Source organism: Tasmannia lanceolata, unplaced genomic scaffold, assembly GCF_043159265.1.
Source record: "Tasmannia lanceolata isolate RefF3 unplaced genomic scaffold, GAP_Taslan_0.1 ptg000012l, whole genome shotgun sequence".
NCBI classification, from domain to species: domain Eukaryota; kingdom Viridiplantae; phylum Streptophyta; class Magnoliopsida; order Canellales; family Winteraceae; genus Tasmannia; species Tasmannia lanceolata.
The window spans coordinates 38,151,067-38,165,604 of NW_027518689.1; the positions used below are offsets into that span (position 1 = coordinate 38,151,067).

Genomic DNA, 14,538 nt, shown 5'->3' on the forward strand with positions numbered 1-14,538 from the left:
ATAGGGACTACTCCAATTAGGCTTGAAGTGCGAGTTGTTATTTGAGATGAGTTTTGAGGTGTTAAGGTCTTGAATTTGATGGCTTTTTTTCTGATGGGATCTCCTTGATGACATAGGGACTACTCCAATTAGGCTTGAAGTGCGAGTTGTTATTTGAGATGAGTTTTGAGGTGTTAAGGTCTTGAATTTGATGGCTTTTTATCTGATGGGATCTCCTTGATGACATAGGGACTACTCCAATTAGGCTTGAAGTGCGAGTTGTTATTTGAGATGAGTTTTGAGGTGTTAAGGTCTTGAATTTGATGGCTTTTTTTCTGATGGGATCTCCTTGATGACATAGGGACTACTCCAATTAGGCTTGAAGTGCGAGTTGTTATTTGAGATGAGTTTTGAGGTGTTAAGGTCTTGAATTTGATGGCTTTTTTTCTGATGGGATCTCCTTGATGACATAGGGACTACTCCAATTAGGCTTGAAGTGCGAGTTGTTATTTGAGATGAGTTTTGAGGTGTTAAGGTCTTGAATTTGATGGCTTTTTTTCTGATGGGATCTCCTTGATGACATAGGGACTACTCCAATTAGGCTTGAAGTGCGAGTTGTTATTTGAGCTGAGTTTTGAGACACTCAGTATCTGCAGATGTATTTGTTATTGTTCCTATAATGCTGACATGGGTGTGAAAGATGACACTTCCACCCAATTCACTGGCTAATTTGTAGTTTGATTGTATTTTTTCAAATTTCACATCGGAAGAACAACTAAACATGCACATGACTTCAATTAAACTTTATTTCAATGCAAATGAGTCATTTCAAATGGTCCAACAACACAATTTTCTAAAGGGGAAATGATAAATGCGTCCCTTCTCCACACTTGGGACACCCAGCAGCAGTGTACATGGCAATCAAATGCATTGAATCCTTCTGACGAAAAGTACATCACTCCCTCTGCATTAATTGATTCACTGCTGCTGGCTGTCCCAAATGATGAAAAAGGGCGCATTTATCATTTCCCTTTTCTGAAGCAAAACCTAAATTCTTACATATTTCATGAAAGTACTTCATTTGTTTCTCTTCCATGGAAGTTTCGCTTTTCCTTGATGAATCATAATTGTCCCAATTCTTCTTGAGATGATAGATTGATGGAACCTTGATAAAAAAAAAATGCCCCTCTGTATTAACATATTAACAGGTACTTTAGGATGGAATGTTTTTTTTTTTAAAGGGAAGTGAAATATTCTCCTCTTTTCTTCCTCAGGTCAGCTCCCCTCTAGTGTTTTATAACCATACTTTCACACTACAAGGGTGTGGCCAAAGAAGAAAATGGAGTGACTATATCATCTCCATTTTTTAATAGGGAAATGATAAATTCGCACCCCTTTTAAAGGAGGATGTGTGGCAGACTTTTAACCTTTATTAACATTAAAGGGGAGTGAATTATCTTATAGGGAGTGCGAATTTATCATTGCCCTTTTAATAAAGGGATTTGCTAGGGTCCATCGCAAAAGGCCTATCGCACGTCAGAACAGCCACCACATGAATGGATCTCCAAGCTTTTGTCTCCATTCATGCGGTGGCTGTTCTGACGTGCAATAGACCATCCGCGAAATGCCTTTTGCGATGGATGCTAGCATTTCCCTTTAATAAATGGTGTCAACATGTATAATCAATATCTTTGGAGGTCCAAAATGTTTCAGTTTGTTTTTACGATAAAAAATCTCTCATCCTGCATTGATGTACATTGATGTAACTGTTAATTACAGTCACCTGAGGCACAAATCAAGATCGATTGCCACTGAGAACAATCGAGGAATGAGAGAGAGAAATTGATTGTGATGGCCAGGGTTTTTCTTGATCTTTCTTGTTCTCGAACCCTAGTGTTATAGTATAAAAGATTAAATACTGCCTTTCTCCAACAGCTTAAGCTTTTGGAGAAGTTGGTAAGTTAACATGGTATCAAATCAAATGCCTGGGTTCAAACCTCCATGATTGCAAAATCCACATGCAATGGCTAAACCCAAAAGTGGGGCCACATGTGCCACCTGTAGGCCAACCCTAGAAAGTGGGGCCACACATGAGGGGGAGTGTTAAAGTATAAAAGATTAAATACTGCCTTTCTCCAACAGCTCAAGAGTATAAAAGATTAAATACTGCCTTTCTCCTACAGCTTAAGCTTTTGGAGAAGTTAGTTAAGCTGTTGGAGAAAGGCAGATTCAAGGTTTTTAGGAAACTGATAGAAAAAATAAAAACAAGTTTGTGTTGGTTGATGATTTAAGGTTGAAAAGAATGTCTTAAAGTGCACCTTCGGGCAGTTCCTGGTCATGTCTTGGTTCCTTTGTTCTGCAAAGGAGGTATGAGACATTGTAACTAAGACATACTCATAGAGGAATGACATTGCTGATCTGTATCAGTCACAGCAAGGAATAACAAATCTTGCTCGGGGGAGATGTCAGTGAACCTGGATCATTACCAACCCATTTCATCTACTCCAGAGTTCATGCGTAGGTAGCCTGGCTAGAGGAGAATTTTTGAGTTCGTCGCTGGATTCAACCATGATTCAGAGCTCCAGAGGGTTCAAGTCTTAGGGAGGGATTCTCTACCACCACCAGAGATAATATTTAATTATATCAAACGGGAAGTAAGCAGTAGACCGAGCAGTCGACCCTAGTATTTGATTCAAGGCATGGGGGCAACTCTAGCAGAGGGGTAGCATGATAGTCTCTGAAAAGACAAGCTGAAATGCATCCATTATGGCAAAAGAAGACATACCATAGAGATGTGTTGGGATCTTAATCCTCATCTTTTACAGATGTTCAGGAGCTCAAGTGCTCATCCATACATAGGGGCTATCACCTCCCATAAAGATAGGGGTACTCACAAAGCTCTTCCATAGTTAGCCTCAGGTGACTCATCTACAGTCCAAATCATCGATGATTGCAGACAATGCTATGCTCTTCTTGATACTTGTAAAGTATAAAAAGATTAAATAACAACCAGTTACTCCAAAAGCTTAAGCTGTTGGAGAAGGCGTTATTTAATATTTGTATACTTTAACACACACCCTCACATGTGGCCCCTCTTTTTTAGGGTTGGCCTACACATGGCACATGTGGCCCCACTTTTTGGGGCTAACCATTGCATGTGGATTTATGCTATTGAGGATGTTTGAACTCAGGACATTTTGCTCTAATACCATGTTAGAAGATAAAGAATAGAAGGAGAAGAATAAGACTGAGGGAGAAAATGAGAGTCTCCACTAAGGAGTTCTCCCATGAATATGATGTATAAATAGGCCCAAAGTAGGGCAACATGGTACAAAGACTACAATACCCTCCAACATACTCGTAATGACCAATATACCCTTTGACACACTTCAACAGATACGATTTGCATGATTTATAGTACTTGGAAGCTTAGGATTTATTATGCCTGACATACATGACTTATCCTTCTGATTTTTTCCATTTATCCAGTCCTTATATAACATGTTTATATGGTCGGATTGATAAAGTCACCAATAGGAAATTTTGACATCGGCATTTTGCTCCGGTATCATTTCCTATGAGGATAGAAGTAACAAGCACTAGCAATGCCGAAGTCACGACCACCTGAATTCCGACCCACACACTTAAAACATTAAAAGGCAGCTCAGCTCAGTTTATTCGGATTTATAGATACTGGCATAACATCATGTTGAGGTAGCAGTTATGCAATTTTTTTTGTTCCAACGGATGACATTGAGGCTGTCATTAATGCTTTTCCATGAGCTGAATATGAAAACCACTTGGAAATGCTATGCCTGGAGTTCTGACTATGTTTCCTCCTTTGATTGCTATCCACCTGTCCAGACCAGATTTAAAAACATCAGTCTCTCTCTCTCTCTCTCTCTCTCTCTCTCTCTCTCTCTCTCTCTCATACATATGCATATATGACACTGATACTATTTGTTTATATGCGGGTGCATACAAGACACTGCTACTCCCTCTCTTTTCTGTGTCTGGACTACGAGTGCATATGTACCTGTACTTTGTGACCAAGCAATGGAGGAAGATGGCCATATGCAGCCTGGAGAAATCTGCTCCAACACAAAAACTCATGCCACCACCAAAAGCCATGAAATTCTTAGATCCAGCATCTGATTCCTTGCCCTGTGGTAAGTCAAGAAAAAAAAAAAAAAACTTTGCACCTTGGAAAGTATACATTGGAATAAGAACGGGATAAAAAACATTGAGTCATTTCTTCATATAGTTCCACTCTGGTACGCACCTCCCACCGCCATGGATTGAAGGCAAGTGGATCTTCATATGTTGCAGGATTCAAATGGACAGCTGGAGGGCAGACCATAACAGCCCATCCTGCGGGAAATGTATACCCTACATCAAATCCCAATGAACAGAAACGCTATGTGAGAATTATAACTAGCAATAGTTCAATTGATTTTTAAAATACCCTTCATCTGAATATCTTGCAATGCTTTTTTGAAAATCCCAGGAGCAATATTTGCAGCCTAACTGTTTCGTTGATAACCTGCCAGTTCATCGGACCCAGTAGTTTATAAGACCGAGCTAATGATAGGGATAGCAATCTTGTCACACTTATGTGGGCATCTGAGGAAATAAGTTATTCATTTCATTCACCTGAAATGTAAAGGTCATTGATTTGTACTCTTTCCATGTTATTTCAGAGTCCTGGTTTTCCCTTCTACTGAGAATTGCCTCATGCTCCTCCTGATAGATGACCAATGTTAAAGACCATGTCAAGTTACTCATTAATCAAAGGATCTGAAAGAGAAAGGATATTAGGTGGGGTTCTAAAAAGTAATATCCCAGACCGTTAATTTATCCAATACAGATGGCTGGTCTGTCAGAAACTTGATTGCTATTGTTAGAGCTAAGGAAGTCGTCTCGTAACTTCAAAGAGAAGTACAAACATCAAATCCAGAGCAATTTCTTCCGTCAGAACTGTTTTTTCTTTCTTCAACTCGTCCAAAACGTAATCAAAGAAATCCCCATGACGCCTCTCAGGCGAAGCATGTCTCTCCGCCAGCATATTTTTCAGCATCTTCATTGCCTTCTTCCGTCCCTGCCAAGAAATATAGTAATTGAATACATGAAAGATCCATTGGGTCGAAAGGGAAAAGGGAAAACTCCCCTCCCTCTTCCCATAGAAGAGAAGGAACAGGAAGCTGGTGAAGAAGAGCATCTCCAACATAAGAAAATAGAACTCCTCAATCGAAGAAAAACAGAATCCCCAAAGGTTCAGGAGCTGAGGAAGAGCCAGAGAATAAGAAAGTTTAGCCAGAAGATGATAGATGTCCTGGATCATAGTAAACATGGCTCCACCTCGGTATGGGGACCGGCTGTAGGGACCATGTGTCTCCCAAGCCCCACCAATTGCATAATTTCAGCTCGTGTTTTTTCTTTTCCCTTGCCTATTTTGAGTTTGTATCATGACCCTGGTTGTTCTACCCTCTTCCTTTATTGCCCCTCTTCCTTTATTGCTCTAAGGATTGGGCAGTGGTCTTGTTCCATATATTGTATCATATTTCTTTATTTAATATACTGATAGGGGTCCGCCAAACCCCAGTTTACCCATCAAAAAAGAAGAAAGATGCCTTGGGCATCGCAGTCATTTGGAGAGGTTTCTCAAGTACCTGCAAGGCTGCAAACATTTATGGTAAGCGGTACCGGGAATGTTCACGGGAAAGGATATCAGACCCTGTATGAAAGCATTGAAATTCAACCTCAAATTCCCTGAGGACTTGTTCGGATCATAAGTGATCAGCTTCTTCGCAGTCAGATCAAAAATCATCTGTAGAAGCAAAAGAATTACAGTCAATATGAGAAAATGTGAAATTTTTTCGTACATTCTTTGTTGAAATTTACAGTTGCAGTGGCTTCTTTCAATTCTATACTGGGTTGGGTGGACCACCGACCATGCACGCAGATTTTTCTCGGCCATCTGTTCCACTTGAGGAAGTAGCTTCCCTTTCAGGTTTTCAGGACCGAAGAGATTCAAAACCATGTTCTTGAGATACTTGTACATGAAGCCATGTAAGGAACCCACATTCTTGCGGCCGAGGACTTCCATAAATGTGTCAGGATACCAGCTCTGAAACAACTTCCCTTATTGATGAAAGACAAAATGGTTGAGTTCTGGGTCGGTCGATATTATGAATGGTTGGCCCACTAAGTGGGTCCGAAACACTGGCCCATATCTGAAAAATGATTGGTCAGCATGCAAGACATTCAAAATTTGAAGGAAGGAAAATTCACATTGTACTTTTTTCTCCCAAACAAGAAAAAAATGGCATACTATCTTCACCTTTCCATCCTTTCTCTGATGAAAGGAGGAATGTTAGATGAGGTATTTGGGGCGAAGAACTGAAGAGTCTCTCCAAGAAGTGGCAAGCCCATGGACCCTGGTGGGAGCTTTCCATTGCATCTAGGATTCCTCTGGCTGTAAACCCAATGACTGAGGCATACTATAAGCAAGATTCCAGTGCATAAAACAACAGACCACATGGTATCTATGTGTATATATGTCAAAGCTTTCTGTTATTAAAAAGAAAAGATACGGGTTCTATTGAGAAGGAAGGGAACATTGAGAAAGAAAGAGAAAGAGAAGGTGGTGAAGGGCCAGCTGTGTTGGGGTGTAAAAATATGGATAGGTAGTACCTTGTTTGTAACGCAGACATCTTTTTGTCTTGCCCCCATCACACCAATTTACTGACTTTGGAATTTCAGTAAAGTTACATGAAGGGAGGGAATATTGAGAGTTGGGTGTATATGAAGGAAAAGGAAGAAGGTAGTGAAGGGCCTTCTGTGATTTTATCTCACAGAGCGTGAGAGAGGGAGAGGGTTCCTTCTACGTTTATTTCAATGTAAAAATGGACGTAAATTTTGTTTTATGTTGTAACAATAAACATGAAACAAAATTTAAGTCTGTCCGTTTTTACCACCCCTGATATTTGAACCAACAGTAGCCTCTTAAAAAATAAAAAGTGGGCTGCTTTTGGAAAATCCCTTAAATAAACAGATATTATTTACATATGGTACATTAAGTAATATACAAAGTAGAGTAGCGATAAACTTAAGGGCGTCCTTGCAAAAATCAGCTACAAGAGCAACCCCACTGGGCCTTTTCAACAAAGTCGGCACAGAAAAATATGAATTGGTCCAGATAAATATGAAATTATATGAACAATAAATGCATTGTGTTGAGAAGGACCGGTACGAGCGCCTGTAGCTGGCTTTTTGCAAGGGCGCCCTTCAGTCTATCATTCCTCATGCAGATATAAGCTTGGCTTCTTTGTTTTCGTATTGTTGGTTGGTGAGAAAGCTGTGAAAGTTCATGGAGATAAGAATAGAATTGACTGAATATTTTCTTCTACACCACTTATTATCCTCTTGTCAGCCCATTTTAATAAGATGTGTAAGGCTTATTACGCCAACCGTGACCAAAACACGATGCTTCCTTATTCCCTAGGTTGTCAATTCAGCTTGTTGGTTTTGAGTATACTGACCCATGTCCTTTTGAATTCTTCTTAATTTGACATGTGGCCATCCTCTGTGCAAAAGTCTGAATAGCCTAGCGGTTTTGCTTGGAAAGACAAACAAAGAAGGCCAAAAAAGGCAGGAAAAGTGGTGGAGATATAAGTTTGTTAAGGCCACGTCTGTATACCCACAAGATTTAGATTTGGATTTCTCACATTTGCGGTTGAGATTTGGAACTGGATCGGATCAAAATCTGATTTTCAAATCTTTTCTTGGATATTCATATTTGTGGCAATGACCTTCACCCTCGCTCCTCGACGTTGCTGTAGCAACAGCAACACGCACAGCATGAGCATGAGGATGATTGATGTATTTTGTATCCAAAACTTAAATCCAAATCCAAATACTAAAACATGGGGTATCCAAACGGTCCTAATATTATGCATTTCTCACATGCAACAGCGCGAAATGCCTTCTGCAGTGCCCGACCATCTCGGCCAAATCTTTTCTGCGAGTAGCGCCATTCGCAAAACAAAAAACCTTATTATAAATTCCCCGCGGTGGCAACTTCAACGCTCGTATTCGAGCATCTCGGCCAGGAAGCCTAGTGCCGCTCGTCTCCGAGTACATATTTCTCTGAAAAGAAGATATTTCTCTGGAATTAGGGTTTTGGAGTTGGATGGCATTGAATAATCGACATTGTCTTTCAAAACCATATTTTGCAAAAAAAATGGGTTCCAAGGTTCGTCTTCCAACTTTGAACCATTCCTTCAGCTCGTCACAATCGATTACACCTTGTTTTTAAACCCTCGAGGTTTTACTTGTGATCTCAGCTTTGGAAAACTCAAGCGATTGGAGAATGAGAATCGTTCTTTGTGTTGTGCAATGTAGTTCGCTGGCATCCGCAGGGGTATTTCGATCATTGTTGGTCGGCCTAATTATCCTCTGCTAATCTAAACCATGTAGGATGAATGACTTCTACTGCATTGCCACAGAGTGAGCCACCGTGGAAGGAGCCATCTGTGGAAAAGGGCTACTTAGAAAAAGTTTAGAATGAAAGCTGCCAGAGTGGGCCGCTGATGACGGCAGATGCTCTAGGTGGCTTACGGTCCTAAGTGTGGGTCTGCTTAGGTATGCGACATGGGACTAGGTGGAGGTGGGACCCATTCTAGTATGTGGGGGCTTTCACTTTGGCATTTTTTCCAAGTAGCCGTTTTCAGAGGTCACCCCTCTGCGGCCTACTATGTGGAGGCTTTTACTCTGGCATTTTTCCCAAGTAGCCCTTTTCAGAGGTCACCCCTTCCGCAGTGGCCTACTTTGTGGCAAATTCACTTAGGTAGCTTTCACTATGGCTTTTTTCCAGGTAGTCCTCTCCATATGTTAGGTACTTAACCAGCTTTCACTTAACATTCCACCATGCTTCTGATACCAGATGTTAGGTACTTAACGAATATGCCGAAAGCTCCAGAGCTGATGGAGTGTTAGGCTAGGCCCTTTAAACCTGCCCCATACCAGGCTAGGTCCCACCTAGTCCCACACCTAGGCAGGCCCTACTTAGGACCGTAACAAGCGCACTGAGAGCTTCAACTAGGCTTAATTCCTTAGATGTGGAGACGAATATTCCTCCGCATGTTATGCTACATTTATGGGCAGACCCTCTCCGCAATTTCTTGAATGCGTTGGAGGTTTGAGTCCCTCCACCTTCCATTGATGAAGTCCAGCACTGTCTCTCTTGGACCATCATTATTTGAGCTAGCTCAGAGATGCCAACAGTCCTATGTGTACTGTACCAATTGGCAAGGAATGTGCATCATTAGATGTTTTCATTTATTCTCTGACACGGTTTTCACTCATCTCAGTTGACTCATTGGAAACATCAAGTCATTTGTTGGTTAGAGGCTATCTTCATACTTTTCTTTATAAATTGAGGATGATGCTCTTTACATTATCTGGCTGACGTATGGAATGTGGTTTACATTATAGATGGGAGGTTCTTGCACTATAGGAGGCAGGTCTGTACTATTAAGATTTCTTTGAGCTCAAAGATAATCCTTGTCCTTTTATGTTAGATTATTTTATGCATATTTTTGTGATCTCATTTTGAAGTTTTCCTATTTGTGTGCAATGGAATCAATTTTTTTATTATTAATTAATCCTCTTTTTCTGTTTCTACTTATTAGTCTTATTATTATCATTAAACTGTTATTTCTATTTCTATTTTTGTAATCAAATTGCTACTTTGCTTATTGAACCAGACTTCTTAGTTTCTCTAGTTTTCATGGTAACAAATTTTTGCACAAAACTAAGGCTATCATGGGACCTTGCTGGATGCTTGCAATCTTCTCACTGAATCAATCTTGTCTCATGGCCCTGCCATTGTTCTTTTATTTAAGAAGGATAGTTCATTTTTAAAATAGCAACTGAACTGGAGGCAGAACACGTGAAGTTTTGCCGATCTGCACATTGAAACAAGCATCTAAAGTTTGGAAATGGTGAGCCAATATTAGCGAACAAGTTCTCCACATGATTTCCATCCTTCTGATTATGATGGTGCAAATCCTTACAACTTCAAAACCAAACATGAGATTATACATCTCGTAACAAATCAACACTAAGGGCTAGTTTTGGGCTGGTTGCTTCCATGCACACCAAAATGCATTAAGGGATTGACCTTGTTGATCATAGGAAAATCCATTGCTAACTTGTCCAAAGTATTGACCTACACCGCCATCACCACATATAAAGGTCAACATTTTTGCAATTTATTACTGGAAGAAGGCAAATCATAGTATTGAGTATTGAGCATAAAAAATCATAGTATTGAGCATTAGACGATAACCCATTGATCCTTGTCCCAAGGTCTCACCTACACCACCATCAATTCCAAATTAACCAATGCTTTCACAATTCTATTACAGAGTGATACCCAGTTTTATCCTTATTAGCAGCCAAGGTACCCTGGCCTCCTATATGTTACTATAATTAAAGATGGCACACTAGTTCTCTCTCAAGTTGTCGACAAACTATGATGTCAAACTGGAGCTGAAATTGATGGTTTGCATATTGGTGCAACCAAAGTGGATGATCAATAATTCTCTTGGATGAGTACTGGATTAGTTCCCCATGATGACATCCATGAGTCATTGCTTCCCTGTCCAGAGATTCTTTACAAGATGCATGTTGGAAACCAGATCAAATGGAAGTCATCAACAAATTGTGAAATGGACAACATGTTTTTCTGGATTTTCGGAACTAGTACATATAACTCTCAAATATATTGCACATGCAAGCCCTTTTTATTTTTCGGTATGCTGTACAGATGATAGTCGGTGAAAAGGCTGCCCCATTGTGTTATAGACTGGTCATTCCCATCATGCATCTTCTCTTGTTTGGAATTATAGTTTTAAATTTACCTGTATAATTGTTACAGTGATTTGCTGGTTTGTGTATGCAGTCCATGAAGAATCTGATGGTGCTGACGTGAACATTTTAGCCCATGAGTGGACCAAGGCAATATATTGATAACTAGAAATTTAAGTGCATTCGCAACATTCTGTCACCGTATTGTTTGACACTCAAAAACTTGACTCTTGTGCGGTTGATACGAGTGTGTAGATCTTCATTGTTGCTATTTTCCATTTGTGGGTCCATAGAATTTTGCATTTGTAGTTGACTAAATGTTCAAACTTTTGCTTATCATGTTCGCAGTCACAAAAAGACTTTATAATTTACAACCTTGCTTATGATATTGTGATTGAACTATCCAAAATTTCAGCAGGTGCAGTCATGGTTGGTTCCGTATGAACATTGCTTTATTCTGGAGTCTGGGATATACAAGCTTGGAAAACTTGGAAGGATTGATACTTACAGTAGTCCTTGGGAGGCACATCACTTGGTGAGAATCAGTCTTATGATCCATGAAAGCCATATATTTAGATTGCTTTCCATCAATTAGTATGATCAACAAGGGATGTTTTCCTTTGAAGTTCCATTTGATATTCATATATTGATTTTCTGCTTGTGACTCGTGGATCATGACAAAAATGGCCCAGTTTAAAGAAGTCCACAATCTTTATAGACGCTTTACGTTCTTGAGACTTCTTATGATGAAGGAAATTTTGTGGAAGCTTTGGTAAGTTGATCTTCTTATCATGCGTATTTGCTTCTTTCACATTGAATTTGGCGGGTGCAAGGATAGAGCCATTTAGGCATCTCTAAAGACTTTTCGATGGAAAATAATTGTGATTTTCCCTTTCCACATCTCTAAGTTGTGAAATGAAAGAATATAAACCCATTCAAGTAAACAGGAAGAGAGATACACTTGTACCCTGAAACTGTAAAAGGTAAACGGTAAAATAATTGAAGACTATCAATCAAGTGTTTTTATTTTTTTGGGTGTCAATGATCATAGAAATAAATACTGATTTGAAGCATGTTCAGGTTTCAGTTATGATCATTGGAGGAACACTGTTAAAAGAAGAGGTCAGAGCGGCAGAAGGAAGAAACAACTAAAAGAACAAAAGCTTCTAGGGTGTTGCGAAAAAACTGAACAAGAAAAGGTTAAATGTGAAGAAATGGTACACGAAACTTATGCCTCTCATTTGATGTAAGGACGAAATGCTAAGGAGGGTAGTCTTACTATGCTTGACAAAGAAATCCATAGAAAATCTGAAGTTGCAAAAATGTTAGGTGCACAAGATTTGTATGGTTTTGAAGCGACTGATCCCGTGGGAAGAATTGTTAACCATGTTCCTTTTCATTAATTATATTGATATTTATACAAAGAGGATAATTATTGAAGCATCCCTTTTCTTAGCCGCATAAATGGCTAGTGATTATGAGACGTATAAAGGAACAGTCCCTTATATCCATAATGTATCTATAAGGAAGCTTCCTCTCTTGGGCAGAAATGTTGGGCTAATTCATCTCCGTGGGAGTTATGACTGTTACAGATAAGAGAGGATAAACGTGACACTAGGAACTCGTGATCTCTGCCATGCCACTCTTTATTGCTCCACATTTGAATTTTTGTTATCCAAGTTTACATTTATGGTGGTTGGAAATGATTTGAGTATAACTAAATCAGAAAAGATGAGTTACATTTATGTGTTCAACTAGTTCAGTACCGCGTGGATTCGTGCATCTGTATATCCACGTATCAGCTTATGCTATTTATGCTTTCTCTAGTAATAGTCCGCAGCATGGGATGGTAAAGGCATACTGTTCAAGTGCTCGTGCATTATCAATTTCACTTGTCAAGGATCCATAAATATTGTTAGCCTTTATAGCCTCCTATGGACCACTTTTCATCTTCCAATAGAAGTTACTTAGTCCATTCATTTTAATCTCCATTAGTTGACATCTTTCTAGATGTACTTATCCATTCAGTTTGACATGCATGAGTTCACATCTTTCCAGGGTCCATTTAGTTTGATATCCATGAGTTAACATCTTTTAGAGGGCGTTCATATTGTTAAAATAAGCCATTATCATCCACTTCATTTGAGAGAAAGGAGAAGACGAAGTAGAAAGAGAGGAATAAGGAGAAGAATTTCTTGGGGGTCGAGGATTGAACCCCATGACTAGTTTCTATTATAAATATTGAGTTGTAAATAATTACAACTAGTGCAATTAGGGCCATCCTAGATGGGCCCTATCTTTATAACGTGAAATAAGTCTACTTTAAATTAAAAGAATTGCATCAAAATTTACAATATGACTTATAATATTGTGAAACAACCAATTGCTCCAAAGTTTAAGCTGTTAGAGTTGGTGTTATTTAATCATTATACTTCAACAAATATAAACTATGTAACTCTTGACACTCCTCTTCAAGCTGGAGAATAGATATCATCTGAGCCCTGCATGGGACAAGTGCTACCAAACTGAACGCGTGCAAGTGCCTTTGTGAATATTTTTGTCAACTGATCTTTTGACCTGACACACACACGCGGAGTGGATATTAATTTGTTGGTAATCTTCTCACAAACAAAATGAAAATCTACTTCAGTATGTTTCGTCCTCTCATGGAACACAAGACTACTAACGATGTAACTTGCTACATTTTTATCATAGAACAGCTTCATAGGCTTACCATTCCAACAAAAAAAATCTCCATAGGCTTGCCAACCTCAACCCCCATTTCTTTCGTAAGTGTCTTCAACCACTTTAACTCACAATCTGTGTGAGCCTTTGCATGATATTGTCTCTGTACTCGATCGTGCAACCACATTCAGTTTCTTGTTGTGCCAATTAACTAGATTGTCTCCAACGAATGTACAATATCATGCAGTTGAATGTCGGTCTGAAGGTGATCCTGCCCACTATGCTTTTGGAAATCTTTCCACTCTTAAGTGGTTGTTTTTCTGAAAGATAAGTCCTCTTCTCGGTGTACCCTCAAGTGCCTCAGAATGTGTCGAACTACATCCCAATGGTCAAATGTAGGATTGTGTCTAAACTGGCCCACTACATTCTCAGGAAATGCAATGTCTAGACATGTAATTGTCAAATAAATGAGCCTTCCAATAATACGACGATATCCACCAGGGTTTTCAGATAAATATCCTCTATCCTAGTAAGGTCTGTGAAATATATGTTTATTTCGAGTCATTTTGATGGAACTTAAGTTAGGGTCATTTTTGTGTCCTTTTGTAACTTATGACTTAAGTGAAAAGCGAGAGAATGTCTCAAGATGGTGACACAGTCCTATTCCATATTCTTTCTTCTCCTTCCACTGCTTTCAAGTTTCAACTACAAATGACATGGTATTAGATCAAGTTTAAATCAGAATTGAAAACAAGATCTGAACCAGCCCTAAACATGATACAAAGGAGCAAAGGAGATCCAAGGCTTGACAAAAGGGGGGTAACCACGCTTCCCTAAGCCGCATGTCTCATCAATTTTATGACCACATATCTCTCAAATCTTGGAAAAAAAAAAAAAACCATGGTCTGATAAAGATCCTTCTTGAGGTATTTATGATTATTTTTTGAATTTTCACCGGTTTTTGAGTATATGTGAAGTTTCTTTTTATCTAGTTCTCAAAAA

At 39.3% G+C, this 14,538-nt stretch overlaps 1 pseudogene across 1 annotated transcript; it reads right to left on the reverse strand.

The window, feature by feature from the left end:
- Window positions 1-3,470: 3,470 nt before the first annotated feature.
- Window positions 3,471-6,519, reverse strand: LOC143887301 (cytochrome P450 87A3-like; annotated as a pseudogene). Its single transcript, XR_013254127.1, has 9 exons — window positions 6,320-6,519; window positions 5,881-6,212; window positions 5,661-5,806; window positions 4,827-5,081; window positions 4,633-4,722; window positions 4,445-4,522; window positions 4,262-4,368; window positions 4,016-4,143; window positions 3,471-3,835 (listed from the first exon to the last, which is right to left on the reverse strand). The product of XR_013254127.1 is annotated as a cytochrome P450 87A3-like (transcript).
- Window positions 6,520-14,538: the final 8,019 nt, after the last annotated feature.